The sequence below is a fragment of the Argopecten irradians genome, chromosome 3, assembly GCF_041381155.1.
Source record: "Argopecten irradians isolate NY chromosome 3, Ai_NY, whole genome shotgun sequence".
Taxonomy (NCBI): Eukaryota; Metazoa; Mollusca; class Bivalvia; order Pectinida; family Pectinidae; genus Argopecten; species Argopecten irradians.
The window spans coordinates 9,360,439-9,375,622 of NC_091136.1; positions in this window are offsets into that span (position 1 = coordinate 9,360,439).

Sequence of the window (15,184 nt, forward strand, 5' to 3'; positions counted from 1 at the left end):
CTGAGTTTCGGGTATTGGATAAAATCATGGTAGGGATTGTATACTTGACAGTCTGACGGATTGAGTGCCTGCGTACGCGTGCTGCCATCTTTATGTTGGTAGTTTAGCATTTCTAAGCATTTAGATATGGGAATGGGGGCTGGTCATAATACAGTATTTGTACGGTAGGATTGTCGGCTAGGCCTACATATTGAAGATATTTCACGTTGTATCGTTGTATTTGTACTAAAAAGTTAATTGTTAAAAGGGTTTGGTTTTGTTCTTCCTCTCAGCATACAGACAAGCAAAAGCTATATAACACCCACCGAAGCTAGGTCTGGCCATGGGTTGTTTATACGCAGGGATGAGTCGATCAGACGTCAATTCAAACTGAACCCAACACGTTCCTGTTACATAACAAACACTTCGACGGCGAAAAATGAGTTTTACGATGTAGATGCAAACATATTATACTTATGAAATTCAATATGTTTCCCAATTTAAGAAATGAAACCACGATCCGTGGAGGGTTTTCTCAATTTTTGTACGTTTTAGGAAATGCGCCGCGCAGCGGAAAATTTTTTAGAATGAAGAACGAAAAATGTGCAGGAGGACCCATTTTTCTTTCAAACAAATATGCATTTTTAGAACATTTCAGTCGGCGAAAATGGGGGGGGGCAAAAAAGCACTTGTTTGGGGGCGTCAACCTGCCTAAAAAGACATGTATATGTCTATATATTAGGCAAAAAAAAAAATAAAAAATAAAAGCCTAATAATTATGGCAGGTTTAGGCGGACTACCTACGCCCCTGCTTAGTCATTTCAGATATGGGAAATGGGGGCTGGTCATATTTACAGTTTTTGGTTTTGGTAGGATTGTCGCTTAGGGGGGGGGGGTGGGGCCTACCATATTCGAAGATTTTTCACGGTTGTATCGTGTATTTGTGCTTCTTAAAAAGTTATATCGTTTATTTAAAAGGGTTTGGTTTTGTTCTCCGATCCTCTCTGCATTCTGACAAGCCAAATGCTCATATTAACACCTCCGAAGATAGGTCTGGCCATGGGTTGTTTTTACGCAGGGATGAGTCGATCAGACAGTCCAATTTCAAAAATGAATCACCAACACATTCATGTTACATAACAAAACAATTCACGACGGGAAAAATAATGTAGAATGCAAACATATTTATAATTATGAAATTTCAATATGTTTCCCAATTTTAGATAATGTAAACACGATCCTTGTGAGGCGCTTTTCCCATATTTTGTAGTAAAAACGTAGTCAAAACAAGTCACGCGCGTTTATACCTCATTCATGCCATTGACCCAAATATGACTTTGTGTTATGGGTAAGTAGTGATCACGTGATTGTGTTTTAAATTCCAATTATAGTGATTTTCTTTGACCTCTTATTTTATAATTTGTCCTTTTGACGGAGGTCTTTTTTTCTCTGTGTTATTATTATCTATTCTGAAACCAAAAGTAGGTGAATATTAAATTCCAGAATTCTACGAATTTAGCCGGGGAGTAGCCGATCTTCGCTGATCCTAGGATTATACAGTTAGACCGATTGAATTGGTCAATTCGCATTATAGGATTTCTAAATAAAAAAGTTGAAATGGCAGGTTTTATAACTCATTTCAGACCATTATTTATAGTAAAACAGTACACATGTGAAAGTCAAAATGTATGCATGCAATATTAATGATATATTTAAGAATCTAAATATTATCAAATAAATCAATTTTTCCGACGAAATGGCAAGCAAACTATCACTATATTTGGAAGTAAACACACAATCACGTGATCACAATTAACCCATAATTCAGCCAATGGAATAAATGAGGTATAAGCACGTGACTTGTGTTACCTATGTTTTTACTACAAAAAATGGACGCAAATGATCCTGACTTTGGATGGTAACAACTAATGTTATATTTTTTTACATGACCATTTAAGACCGTAATAAAAAATTCGTTATGCGTGTTATAAAACTGTAGCATGGGATGTAAATTACTCTATGTATTCATGGGACATGTATATGCTATGGCAGGGTAACGCTAACTAAGTTAAGCTGGTTTCCGTATGTGTATTGTGTACCTGTACTATGGACCTTTGTGTGGCTCTATATACTGTGATAGTGTTTCTGTCGTACATCTTATTCTCTGTGAGCTTTGTGTGGCTATTATTATCTGTGATAGTGTTTTCTGCTCGTACATTTTTTCTTCGTGGACCTTTGTGTGGCTCTATATAACTGTGTTAGTGTTTCTGTCGTACACTGCTTATTCTCGTGATACCTTTGTGTGGCTCTATATAATTTGCTGATAGTGTTTCTGTCGTACATTTATTCTCGTGACCTTTGTGTGGCTCTATATACTGTGATAGTGTTTCTGTCGTACATTTATTCTCGCGAGCTTTGTCCTACATGTGTGTTTTTGTTTCCTTTGTCGTGATTGGCTGTCTAGTCTAGATCTCGGGTATTGGATAAATTCTGAGTGCCTGTACATTAGTATTGTCGGCTAACTATAGGCCTATGCTGTTGTCTGTGTTCTTTGTGTTGCAGATACATTTTTCTTTCATACCTACAGGTGTAATACTGGCTGGTCCAGGGCAATACACTTCATGTCGGGTCCTGCGGCTGTATTGCATGTCTACCCATGCTAATAAAGTCCTCGTGACGTCACGGTCGTCAACAAAAATTCTTATTTCTTCGGTAAAATTAAACATTTTTTTCACAAATATGACTGGTTTTTACTATAAAAGATGCACACGATGAAATTTGTGTTGTCAACTCTTATCACATTAAAATTTCATGTATGGAAAATGTGATTTCCAAGTCGTGGATTTCTTCGTATTTATTTCAAAATGGCGGGATATATTAGTTGTAAAATTGAATAAAAGACCGTCCGGAGGTAATGAAAGAAAAATTTACTCTTTCATTAGTATGAAGGATAAAAAAAAAAGCAATAGGGTATTTCATGTTGTACTGTATTTGTATCCCCTAAATGCTCTTCCTCTCAGTTATAGTACATAAAAAAACCCTCGGCGAAAAATAAACGCAAACATATATACATATATAATTAATAAATGTAGTATGTCCTTGCGATGAAAAAAAAAATATGAAATTCAATCTGTTTCCCAACTTTGGAAATAAAACCACGACCCGGGCGGGAATTTTATCGTATTATTGTACAAAACACGCTAGTTTTTGTTGTAGCAAATACGTAGTAAATAAGTCACGTGCTTATACCTAGCTCATTCATGTCATATATAACTGTATTATGGGTAACTAGTGATCACGTGAGTGTGTGTTTACTTCTAAATATAGTGATAGTTTGCTTGCCATATTGTCGGAAAATTGATTTATTTGAAAATAAGTAGACTCCAAAATGTTAATAATATATTGGATGCATACATTTTGACTTGCACATATGTACTGTTTTACTATAAATAATTGTCTGAAAATGAGTCATAAAACTGCCATTTCCACTTTTTATCTACAAATGCTATAATGCGAATTGATCAATTCAATCGGTCTAACCGTCTAATCTAGGATCAACGAAGATCGGCTACTCCCGGCTAAATTCGTAGAATTCTGAATTTATACTCACAAAAATGTACCTGCTTTTGGTTTCAGAATAGATAGATATAACACAAAGAAAATAAAGATCCCCTTCAAAAGAACAAATTAATCATTATATTTGGAAGTAAACGCACAATCACGTGATCACTAGTTACCCATAATACAATTCCATATTTTGGCCAATGGCATGAATGAGGTATAAGCACGTGATATGTTTTACTACGTTTTTACTACAAAAATAAATGCAAATATATATCTAAGAAATTCCATGTAGTGGTCCCCGACTTTGGAGGTAAAACCACAAAGCTAACAAGTTAAAAGCTGGTTTCCTAATGTGTATTGTGCACTTTTCGTGAGATTTTTTTAAATACAAGCTTCTGATAACCATATTGGACAGAGATACATGTACTTAGGGTTACAAGCTTCTGATAACCACTTAATGATTAAAACGTTTCCTAACAACTCTTTTATTTCTGTCTAAGGTTTTATCTGCCTTCACACCTATTGATTACGCATCTTTATATTGAATGACTCTGTTTTTTGTTCTACAAATGAGATATGACCGATGTCGCTAACAGGTAAATTTGTAATTTTGTAACTAGATTGTTAAAAATTATTCAAGGGCATAAATAATGCAGTTGCCACAATCGGATCCTCTCGGAGAAATTTCCGGTAATCTTCGGAAATATAACACCTCGAGGTGATATATTTCCGACGATTCACGGAAATTACTCCGAGATGTCGCGATTGGCAGTTGCCAATGTACGAGTTGCTCCCCTTTGCATATGAACTGGTTTGATGTACATGATTATATGCTAAAAAAAATCAGCCGAAATGCTTGGAGAAAGCAAAGTGACCTGAGGTCAGTATCTGAAAACTGCCCCACTAAGATTTCGAACTCACAAACTAGCATCCTCGATATTCCAGGGGTTACTATCATTGTCTTCATATCCATTATTAGATATTTTCATAGAAAAGTTGAAGGTACTGTGTGCGACAGCAGACACTTTGATCCATTGATGTACATCAAAATACTTGAATAACGGTACACTGTGGTTGAATGTACATGTGTGACTTTGATGGTGGCTGTTGCTGTGTCTGTAATGTTCAAAAGAAGTCTTTGTAGGCTGGTCAGTTTTCTCAAGATCTCAGTACCCGCATATTTGCGCTGAAATATTACAGGAGTGAATATAGTGACAGTGACAGTAACCACTGGAGTAGCAAAAATGGAAACACGGAGGAACACCTTGACCTCTCGGTCAAAAATAGACGCAAATGATGCAGACTTTGGAGGTAACACTTATGTTATATTTTGTACATGACCAGTGGCGTAGGAAGATGAAACGTAATGGGGGGGGCAGGCAAAGGTCCCCAATATTTCGTAACCCCACCCCCATCCCAACCCCCGCACTCTCCGTACTCACAGGAGATACTTTATATACTTTTTTAGCAGCAGCTTAAACTACCACTTTAATAGACCTTGGTGTGTCTCGGCCAGGAGACAGTGATATAGCACTATAAAAAGGGCAAAAGTTCCACTATACAAGAAGACATAACACGAACATACCGAAGCCTCACAAAACACGCACTTCGCACTTCACACACGCTACACACCGCATACATGGGAGGCCGTCCTTACATTTCCCTGGCTGTTAATACATCAAACAAAAACAGTCTTTGGAAATCACACAAGACCAAGCAACACCTCCGGATTGTGTTTGGAGCTCTGCCCTGCAGGTAGGACGTTAGAATTGTACCTGCTGCCCCTATTGCATGATCATAAAAGGCGACTAAATTTACGATCTTATGTTTTCTCTTCTTCCTATCTAAATTTCTACTGGGTTCTGTCCCCTGGCCGAGACACACCATAGTCTATAAAAATGGTAGAATCAACTCCTTCTTAGCGTTCAGCATACTGGAGGTAGGACAACTGGTCTTCCGTTGTTAGTATAATGTGACCGGGTGGGATGTGTTATAGCACTATTAAATGGGCAGGGGTTCCACTATACCAGAAGACACAACACGAACATACTGCAGTCTTCCAGAACACGCACCTCACATTTCACACACGCTACACACTGCATACATGGGAGGCCGTCCTTACATTACCCTGGCTGTTTATAGGTCGTAAATTTATCAAACAAACAGCGTCTTCTTACATTTTCCTGGTGTTATTAGTCTAAATTTATCAAACAAACAAGCAAGTCTTCATGTTGTATTTTCAATCTTGGAGATAATGTAAATTAGATGCTCAACAAGAAAAGACATACATGTACTACAATGTAAATAGTTTAGTTGGGTTTTTTTTAATGACTATAGTAGTTCGGTTTGACATACTCGTCCTTCCTCTGTCATGTGTCTGTGGTGATTGTTCTTTCATTTCCTGGTGTCTTGCTATAAAATACCGGCACCATTTGTCAGATGGCACCTTTTCCATAATAAAACGAAAGGTGTTGACCGTATACTTTTCTTTCAGAGGAGTTCCATAACATAAGTTTTAAGATGTTGTCTTCTTAAAATAAATCCTCACATGACTTTCAGGTGTTCTGTCCATGCTTCATCCTGGAGGGTTAGCATCTTGGCAGGGCCACATGTGGATGTTAATATGGCCACTGACATGATCCGCTATCGTTTGCCTCGGGACACCATATTCTTCAACTGCCTTAGATGGACACGTGTGCTGTTTTTTGAACAGCATCTATGGATGACGCAAGAAAAGTTGTATTGTACTGCTTTCGTTGGTGCTGAATGAAAATAAAATTCTGGTAGTTATGAATGAAATTAAAATACATATGGTGTTGAGCGCCATTCTATTTATATCCCACCCCGATTGGTTTCTTATCACTTGTATATCCCGTCTGGTAATACTTTGATGGTAAAACATAAATTTATTTCTTACAACTTCACACTAACAGAATTATGACCAAGCTTTGTCTTATTGCCATTTTTCATTTTATTTCTACAGCATTGCAATTACAGGAAGTATGTTGTGTGTTGTCAGAATTTAAAAGAAAGAATAAAACGACAATTTTTCGTTATTTTTTTTGTTAATATTTTCTTATTTATTTTATTTATGCATTTGATTATTAAACTTATCCATCAACAAATATAATGACATTGTGCAATATTTCACCGTCATTTTACATATTATATCATAAAATTGCTGTGTATTTTGACTTGAGCATTGTGTTGCTTAGTATCTTCGGTGGCATGGTTAACTATAAAAAGGGTATAAGTTCCTCTATACCAGAAGACACAACACGAACATACCGCAGTCTCCCAAAACACGCACCTCAAACTTCACACACTCAATACACCACATACATGGGAGGCCGTCCTTACATGACCCTGGCTGTTAATAGGACGTATATTTAATCAAAACAGGAACTATGCATTCAGACTTAAAAATGTGCCACGTAACCAATATTTATACGAAAATACAGCTGTTACATCACAGTCAGCGTGTCTATTATCGCCTGCAAATAGCAACAATATTCAGAGTAGAATTACATCAATTTCAGTCTGATAATATATAACCTATTGTTTATATAATACTTATCTGTTCAGACTGATAAACCCCCATACAAGTCATGATCATTTGGAAGCTCACCAGTATGCCAGCATCTCGTTTTGAATAATTAATCATCAGTGTTGTTTCCCTGCAGTAAAGCTGAAACTATATATATCACTAGTAACATCAGAATACATTAAATATTAATAAACTTGCAAATATATGTAGAGTGCATAAAGGTCATAGAATTGCGTACGGATTGTTTTTTTAATACTAATACATTAACAGTGCATAAAGATAATACAATTGCGTAAGAATTGTTTTTCTAGAACTACTAATACATTTGCAGTGCTTTAAGGTCATAAAATTGCGTAAGAATTGTTTTTCTAATACTACTACATTTATAGTGCACAAACGTCATAAAATTGCGTTAGAATTGTTTTCTAATACTAATATAATGCATAACGATCATAAAATTGCATAAGAATTGTTTTTTCTAATACTATGAACCAACTTTACTTCCACAGCTATATCATGTACATACTTTCGCCTACAAACATAAAAGCAGCGATTTCATTTCGTGATGAAGGCTCGTAATGCTCTACTGTGCCTATGGTTAAAAAACTTCTGAATTTTTATTGGTCTCGAATTTTAATCACACGTGAAAATAAGTTTATTTATAGTATTAAATACTTAATACGTCTACCAAAACAGTCTCTGTTGCAGATGAATATCATAAGAATCTTACATGTGTTTGTCAAGTGGACAGGAATATCACGAACCGAGTAAAATATTTTGGCTGGTCAACCCGAAATCCACCAAATATAAAATATATATTGATCTAATATTAAAATATATTGATACTATATTAAAATATATTGATACTATATTAAAATATATATTGATATTAAATTAAGTATAGTTTACGTCTTCGTGTTTGGATAACTGATGAACTGTAATTTATCCTAAATATTACCTCAGATTGAACATCTAATGCATCAAGCGCTTACATTACACATATTTGAAAACAATCGAATCCAGATATCATATGAGTAAAATACAAATGTTCTTCGATAATGTTCTTCGATGTATTCAAAGATAAATAAGCGACAATGCGACATTTACTTTTGACAGCGAATAAGGTAAAAACAACAATCCAATATGTAGCTTTCTTGGATCGGTTCCCATTCGTTTTTAGTCCCCGTGGAGGAAGTTCCATTAAAGATTTGTTCTTAATTATTAACATCCCCGGAAAGTTCAATCTAGAATCGTATATGATGCGTTTCAAGCTACAAATGTAGCAATGTCAAGTGCTGAAAAACGTTAATGTGCATATCTCTCAAAACAGGTCATACATAAGTTCATAGGGATATAGTAGTAAATCAATCTCAAAATGCATAACACAAGAATAAAGTTTAAATAAACATGGTTGTTTCCAAAAAATCATGAAAAAGAGACAACCGTTATGGAAGAAAGGACTATCCTTATTACAAAGCAATAGGATACTACTATACTAGGGTACCACAGCGGATTCTACTCGGCAGTCAAAGGGAAATAACTTGAATCACAACCGAGAGTTGTCGTCCTTTGGACCGAATTCTATCTTACGCTAAGAATTCGGGCAGAGTCCTTATGTACAAATAGTGTTACATTTTATATAGAAATTACGTACTTGAATAATACTTCAGGTACTAAACTGAGTATAACGTAAATTTCCATTTTTCATAAAGGTGTAAATATATACATTTCATCTTGATCTTTGTGTTCAAGTATCTGAAACTAACTAATACTTAAATTCTTTGCATTATTCTGGACATTCAGCCGTTTACATGTGTGAACGTGAGTAGTGTAAAGAATGACAACACTAAATAGAAAATGGTCCTACTTTATAGAAGAAAAAAACAACATTTTAAACTTTGCGTTAACTATATATTAGATTACTTAGCTGTTGGAGACATTTAGCAATAAAAAATGAGTTTGCATTAAATCATAGCCAAGCTGACGTCATGTCTAGCAGGTATTACTCGGTATCGTTATATAAAATGAACTTCCTTTCGCACGAGAATTTTTTTAATGACGACTGTAATGATATCAGATGTTTTGTTTCGAAAGATGAAATAGTTTCGCAGAAAGGACTCATTAAAAATTATACGATTTACGATTACATTAGATACGATTAGCTAGTGGATTTGTCTTTTCCCTCGACATAGCTAGTGGATTTGTTACTTATTGTCAATGCTAAACATTTCAAATCTATTGGGATAATATATTATGTGGATGTAGCAATTTCAACCAAATTTGTATTGAAGCCAAACTTGTGAACAGAAGCGCTTGACATTTCAGTATGTTTCCATAAGTCTACAATATATATATTTACGATCACATTATATCCTGATAGCTATAGTGGATTTTTAATAGTTTACTCATTAACGTATTAACGAACCATTCAAAATGATATACATGTGTTAGTAAGTGGCTGTAGCAATTCCAACCAGTATTCTAGCGCGTGATACTCCGGCCCTGACACCAGACTTAGAAGTATGATAGATGTCTGGTGTAGGGCCAGAGCGCTACTTGCTATATCAAAAGGTGGAACTCGCCGACACCGTTTGGTATTTGGTGTCAGGGGCAAAGTATCTCGGGCTACCAGTATTCAAGTTGGAGAGCCTTACTAATGTGCCAAATTGCTTGAGGTTTCAGTTGTTTTCAAATTTCTGCAATATAACGTCTTTTGCTAATTCTCTTACATCATCATCTTTAGTCCTTTTATACTGTGACAACCCATTGTCTTGTCTAATACACAGTCACCTCCCTCTGTGCAGTACTCGACTTAAAAAAGTATATAATTAATTCTTTCTTTTATTTATTCAATCCATTGGGATAACACACTAGTCTACATAGTATTATATTGATCATTTGGTGTTGTTTTACTCGCTGTTTTAAACATTATGTAGAACTACATCATCACGTTGCATCAGATTAGATTGTTTGTTCGGAGTCCCAGACCAAGCCCTCATTATATTTATAATGTCAGGCATGCTTATGTAAGGTCTATAAAGAGACACCATTTAAATGGATTAACATTCCGGCTAGACTAGAATCTAAAATAATAAATAAAAAAATGTTTGCTTTGGCTTTCCAACAACTGTTTACATTATGCACCGAATGATCTTTAGTTGTTAGGGGTTTGACCCGGATGTGCACTCGCACTGTACCCTGCGGAAGTCCAAATTAACAATGATATCGCAACTGATTACACTATCGTCACTGTCTGGTGGTTAAAACTTAATCACATTCGACACGTAATCTTATTACCCTAGCCATTTAAAACTGTCACGGTGTCTTTATATCAGCTACACCATGGAATTAATATATTGATAACCTATGTTGATCATATTACAAATAAACCGTGTATATGGTGAATTACAAAGTAAACAGTTTTATCAGAATATAGTTTTAATATATAATGTAAATAATGTATTTACTCAGATAAATATGAAGACAATGTAATAAATACTAATGTCATTTTATCATATTATTGTAGATTAACCATGCATATAGCGAATTACGAAGTAAAAATTTTTATCAGCATATATTTAATATGTAATGCAAATGTCTGTATGTCGAAATTTCGTATTTTTATTTTAATGATGTACTTATTCAGAAGGAAACGAAGACAGTGTAATAAATGTTAATGTCATTTTATCATATCATTGCAGATAAACCATTTATATAGCAAATAAAGAAGAAATTTTTACCAATTTTATCATATATGTATACATAATGCAAATGGACATTGTTATTTGTCGAAATATAGTGTATGAGACTATTAAGTGTAGTACAATGTACATTAAATGTATTTATTCAAATAAACAATGCCTACCTAAAGACAATGTTTTATGTTAATGAAACATACAACACAGTTATAGATAAACAATGAATGTATACAGATGGTCATGGAGTAATATACATCGAAATGTGTTTCAAGGTGAAAATCAAACTGTTTACGTAGATATGAAGTACTGCTGTACTCTGACTCGGCTATATATAGTGCAATGAATCGTATGACTATGTATCCTAAGCTATGGTGTTAAGCTGTTGTTTAGATGAGATATCATATCCAATTTAATGAATGATCCTGTGCTTCAATTTCATGACGTTGCGATAAATATTTTAATGAATGATCCTGAGGTGTTATGTTATGCATTGTTTAGATGTATCTATTTTAATGAATGTATAGTTAGACGTCATATAACAGTAAGGGTCATGAATGGAGAAAATACACCAACCAGCAGTCAGTACCTGGCAAATGCTCCATATGCGTTTCGAACTTGCGACCCAGTGGTGAAGGGCATTTGATAATATGTTGAGACATATCTTAAGCACTCGGCCACCACGGCCCCTTTAATGAACGATCCTTAGGTTTGTTGTTCTATGATGTTTAGATGTCATGCATCTATTTTTAATAAATAAATCTGAGGTTCAATGTTATATGATGTTTAGGTGGCCTTTATTTCTTTTGATTTATGATCCTGAGGTATCATGTTATATGATATTTAGGTGCGATGTATTTTTTTAATGAATGATCCTGAGGTGTAATGTTATATGATGTTTAGATGTCATGTATCTATTTTAATGAATGATCCTGAGGTGTAATGTTATATGATGTTTAGCTGACATGTATCTATTTTAATGAATGATCTTAAGTGTAATGTGATATGATGTTTAGACGACATGTATCTATTTTAATGAATGATCCTGAGGTGTAATGTTATATGATGTTTAGCTGACATGTATCTATTTTAATGAATGATCTTAAGTGTAATGTTATATGATGTTTAGATGTCATGTATCTATTTTAATGAATGATCCTGAGGTGTAATGTTATATGATGTTTAGCTGACATGTATCTATTTTAATGAATGATCTTAAGTGTAATGTTATATGATGTTTAGACGACATGTATCTATTTTAATGAATGATCCTGAGGTGTAATGTTATATGATGTTTAGCTGACATGTATCTATTTTAATGAATGATCTTAAGTGTAATGTTATATGATGTTTAGACGACATGTATCTATTTTAATGAATGATCCTGAGGTGTAATGTTATATGATGTTTAGACGACATGTATCAATTTTAATGAATGATCCTGAGGTATAATATTATATGATGTTTAGGTGGCATATAGGCCTTTCAATTTTATTGAATGATCATGGGGTGTTGTTATGTGTTATTTAGGTGATATGAATTTATTTTAATGTTGTCGTATGTTTCTGTATTCTTAGTACATCAATATATTGAACTTTGGAATTCAAAACACCAAACACTTTGATCATAAATGTATTGTTTAAATGTATTATTCATCACTGTACCTTTTATGAGTAATTTACACGGGGGAACTAAGGCAGGCCATCCCTTTGTCCTGATCGTTATTGTGGACTTTCACCCAACAATCGGGAAGTGTTAACTCTCAGCGTATGAACGGAAGCATCAGTTGCTTATTGTTGTGTATTAAAGTGCGGAAGAACAAATTTATATAATGTTGTAGGCTGATCGTTGACGTCATTGTAGAAACTTAAGTAACTGCTGGTTAATTATCGTAAAATGTGTACTTCGGAATTTTCTAGTTGTAATTCTCAGTAGAGTTAATTTCAACTTTGAACAATTTTAAGCCCATGCGTTGTGATGAGCGTTAACCGTCATGATAAGTCAACTTATCGTTATAATGTTGGCCAGATAATTATATGTCAACACGTGTTGTGTGATCATCATCATCATTTCTTTTATTCCTCAAAACTGAGATACAAAGATTAAATAAAATTTTAAATATATTTTTATGAAACTATAGTAATTAATAGAATGTTCAATTGTATATTTATATTATGATGATTCTGGTATTAAATATCAGGTTTTATCAGATGGTTTAGTTTTACTAGATAATATACATATATACTTTCTTGATGTATGGTATCAGTTGAAAAAAAGCATAGAGAACTCCATCATGTTGTTGATGTCATAACACAAGAATAATTTTACATAATCATCAATAAAACCAACAGTATAGTTTAATATATAACTCGATTTGATTCAAGATATTGAACTATGACATTAGTTCGAAGTACATTATTGTATAGACCATAAATAGATCAAATCATTGTTATAGTAATATAACCTTCTAAATATTAATTATTAAACTCCCTAGTCATGAGTAACACTATTTAGATAGGCATATTGCGGTGATATAAAATATCAAAGTCAGTTTTCAGTGGGATACAATGGCACAGAAAGCGCATTCCCAGCACCAGGAGTTCATGTATTCGTTCCTCTGGAATACCCAGGCGCCCATAAATCCGAGGCGTCCCACCCAGCAATATATGCAACATCTGTTCTTCATTCAAGCCTGAGAGGCATGCAGCGAGTTCGTAACAAGTGTCCTGCAAAACACCAAAGTAGGCATCTCTGAATAGCTGAGTGGCCCAACATTGCGTCACTAGTAAGCGGGGAATGATTATAAATGTATGAGTAGTATCGTGGCAGATTGAAATTGATAGCAGTAGACCTAGACCATAGACAGAGACGTAAAATTTGATAAATGAAATATTTCTTGCTCCTTCCTGTTATATTCCATCAAGGTTTCCATCCCACACGACGAAATATAACTGTTATTCATTAAGAAACAAGACATACCCTCTATATATCATAATACACAATTAAAATAATTATTGTCCATTGTTTTTTGATAAGCTATAAAAAAATAAAAAAATAAATAAAAAATGAAAATGAGTAACGCTAGTATTTAACAGCTCATTTTCGTCAAATTTCTTTCTGAAACATCTCGTGACTGAGCTGTGTCCTAGTAGCCTAGTATTATAACAATAGATAAATTTACCATTTGAACAATAGTTCTGTCAAACGTTGAGAGACTTGAAGTCTCTTTAAATGTAAAATGAGCCAGCAGTAGTCATCTTAACGTAAAACCACGGAAAAATAGCAGTAAGTGGAAATGGGTGAACGATACGGCCGATCCATTGGGCTATCCTGTTACATTAACGTTTATGTGGTGTATCGTTTGTAATGAAATTCTGGAAATATTGTATACTATTATGAGTAGTGATTATTTTTAAAAGTTGGTAGAAATAACATCGCCATTATACTGTTGTGTACAGCTCTAAAAAAGATACCATCTATATCTCGCCCGAGTGACTGAAGGCCATCGCTATTGTTGAACAGCCTACGATTATTATTGTTGACGATTTGTTTTTGTGACCTAGAAACCGGGTTTGTTTATGTGACATTCTCTGACACCTCCAGGTCACGTGACCAGCCTCTTTCCTCCATTGCGGTGTTTACCGATCACCCACTGAAAGTACATTGCCCCCTTTGATAACATATAGCATTTACCTCATTTATACAAATTAGAGAAAATTAGGAAATTGCACCGTTACCAGTCAAAAGATGATGAAGAGACTACACGTTAACTAAACCGAGGCCACACAAGAGACATTCAAATCAAATTGAACGAGTTCAAGAGGTACATGGCAACAGTCTATATATTTTTTAAAACAACGAAATATTAAGTAATTATGATAATATCAAAGGAGAGTGCAGCAAAATAGCTGAAATACACAAAATCACCGCTCTCGTCGGAGTAATTTTCCTCGAACTCAACCTTAAAGAGCCGTTAATAAGTTTTTATTTTAACTAACATTTGACTACTTAGACCATAGCCAATACAAGATGGAATAGATCTATGACTCTATAACCAATGTGGTAGCACTCGTACCACTCTGGGATTGCTAACCAATGTGGTAGTGCTCGTTCTACTCTGGGTTTGCTAATCAATGTGGTAGCACTCGTACCACTCTGGGTTTGCTAACCAATGTGGTAGTGCTCGTTCTACTCTGGGTTTGCTAATCAATGTGGTAGCACTCGTACCACTCTGGGTTTGCTAACCAATGTGGTAGCACTCGTACCACTCTGGGTTTGCTAACCAATGTGGTAGCGCTCGTACCACTCTGGGTTTGCTAATCAATGTGTGGTAGCGCTCGTACCACTCTGGGTTTGCTAATCAATGTGGTAGCACTCGTACTACTCTGGGTTTGCTAAC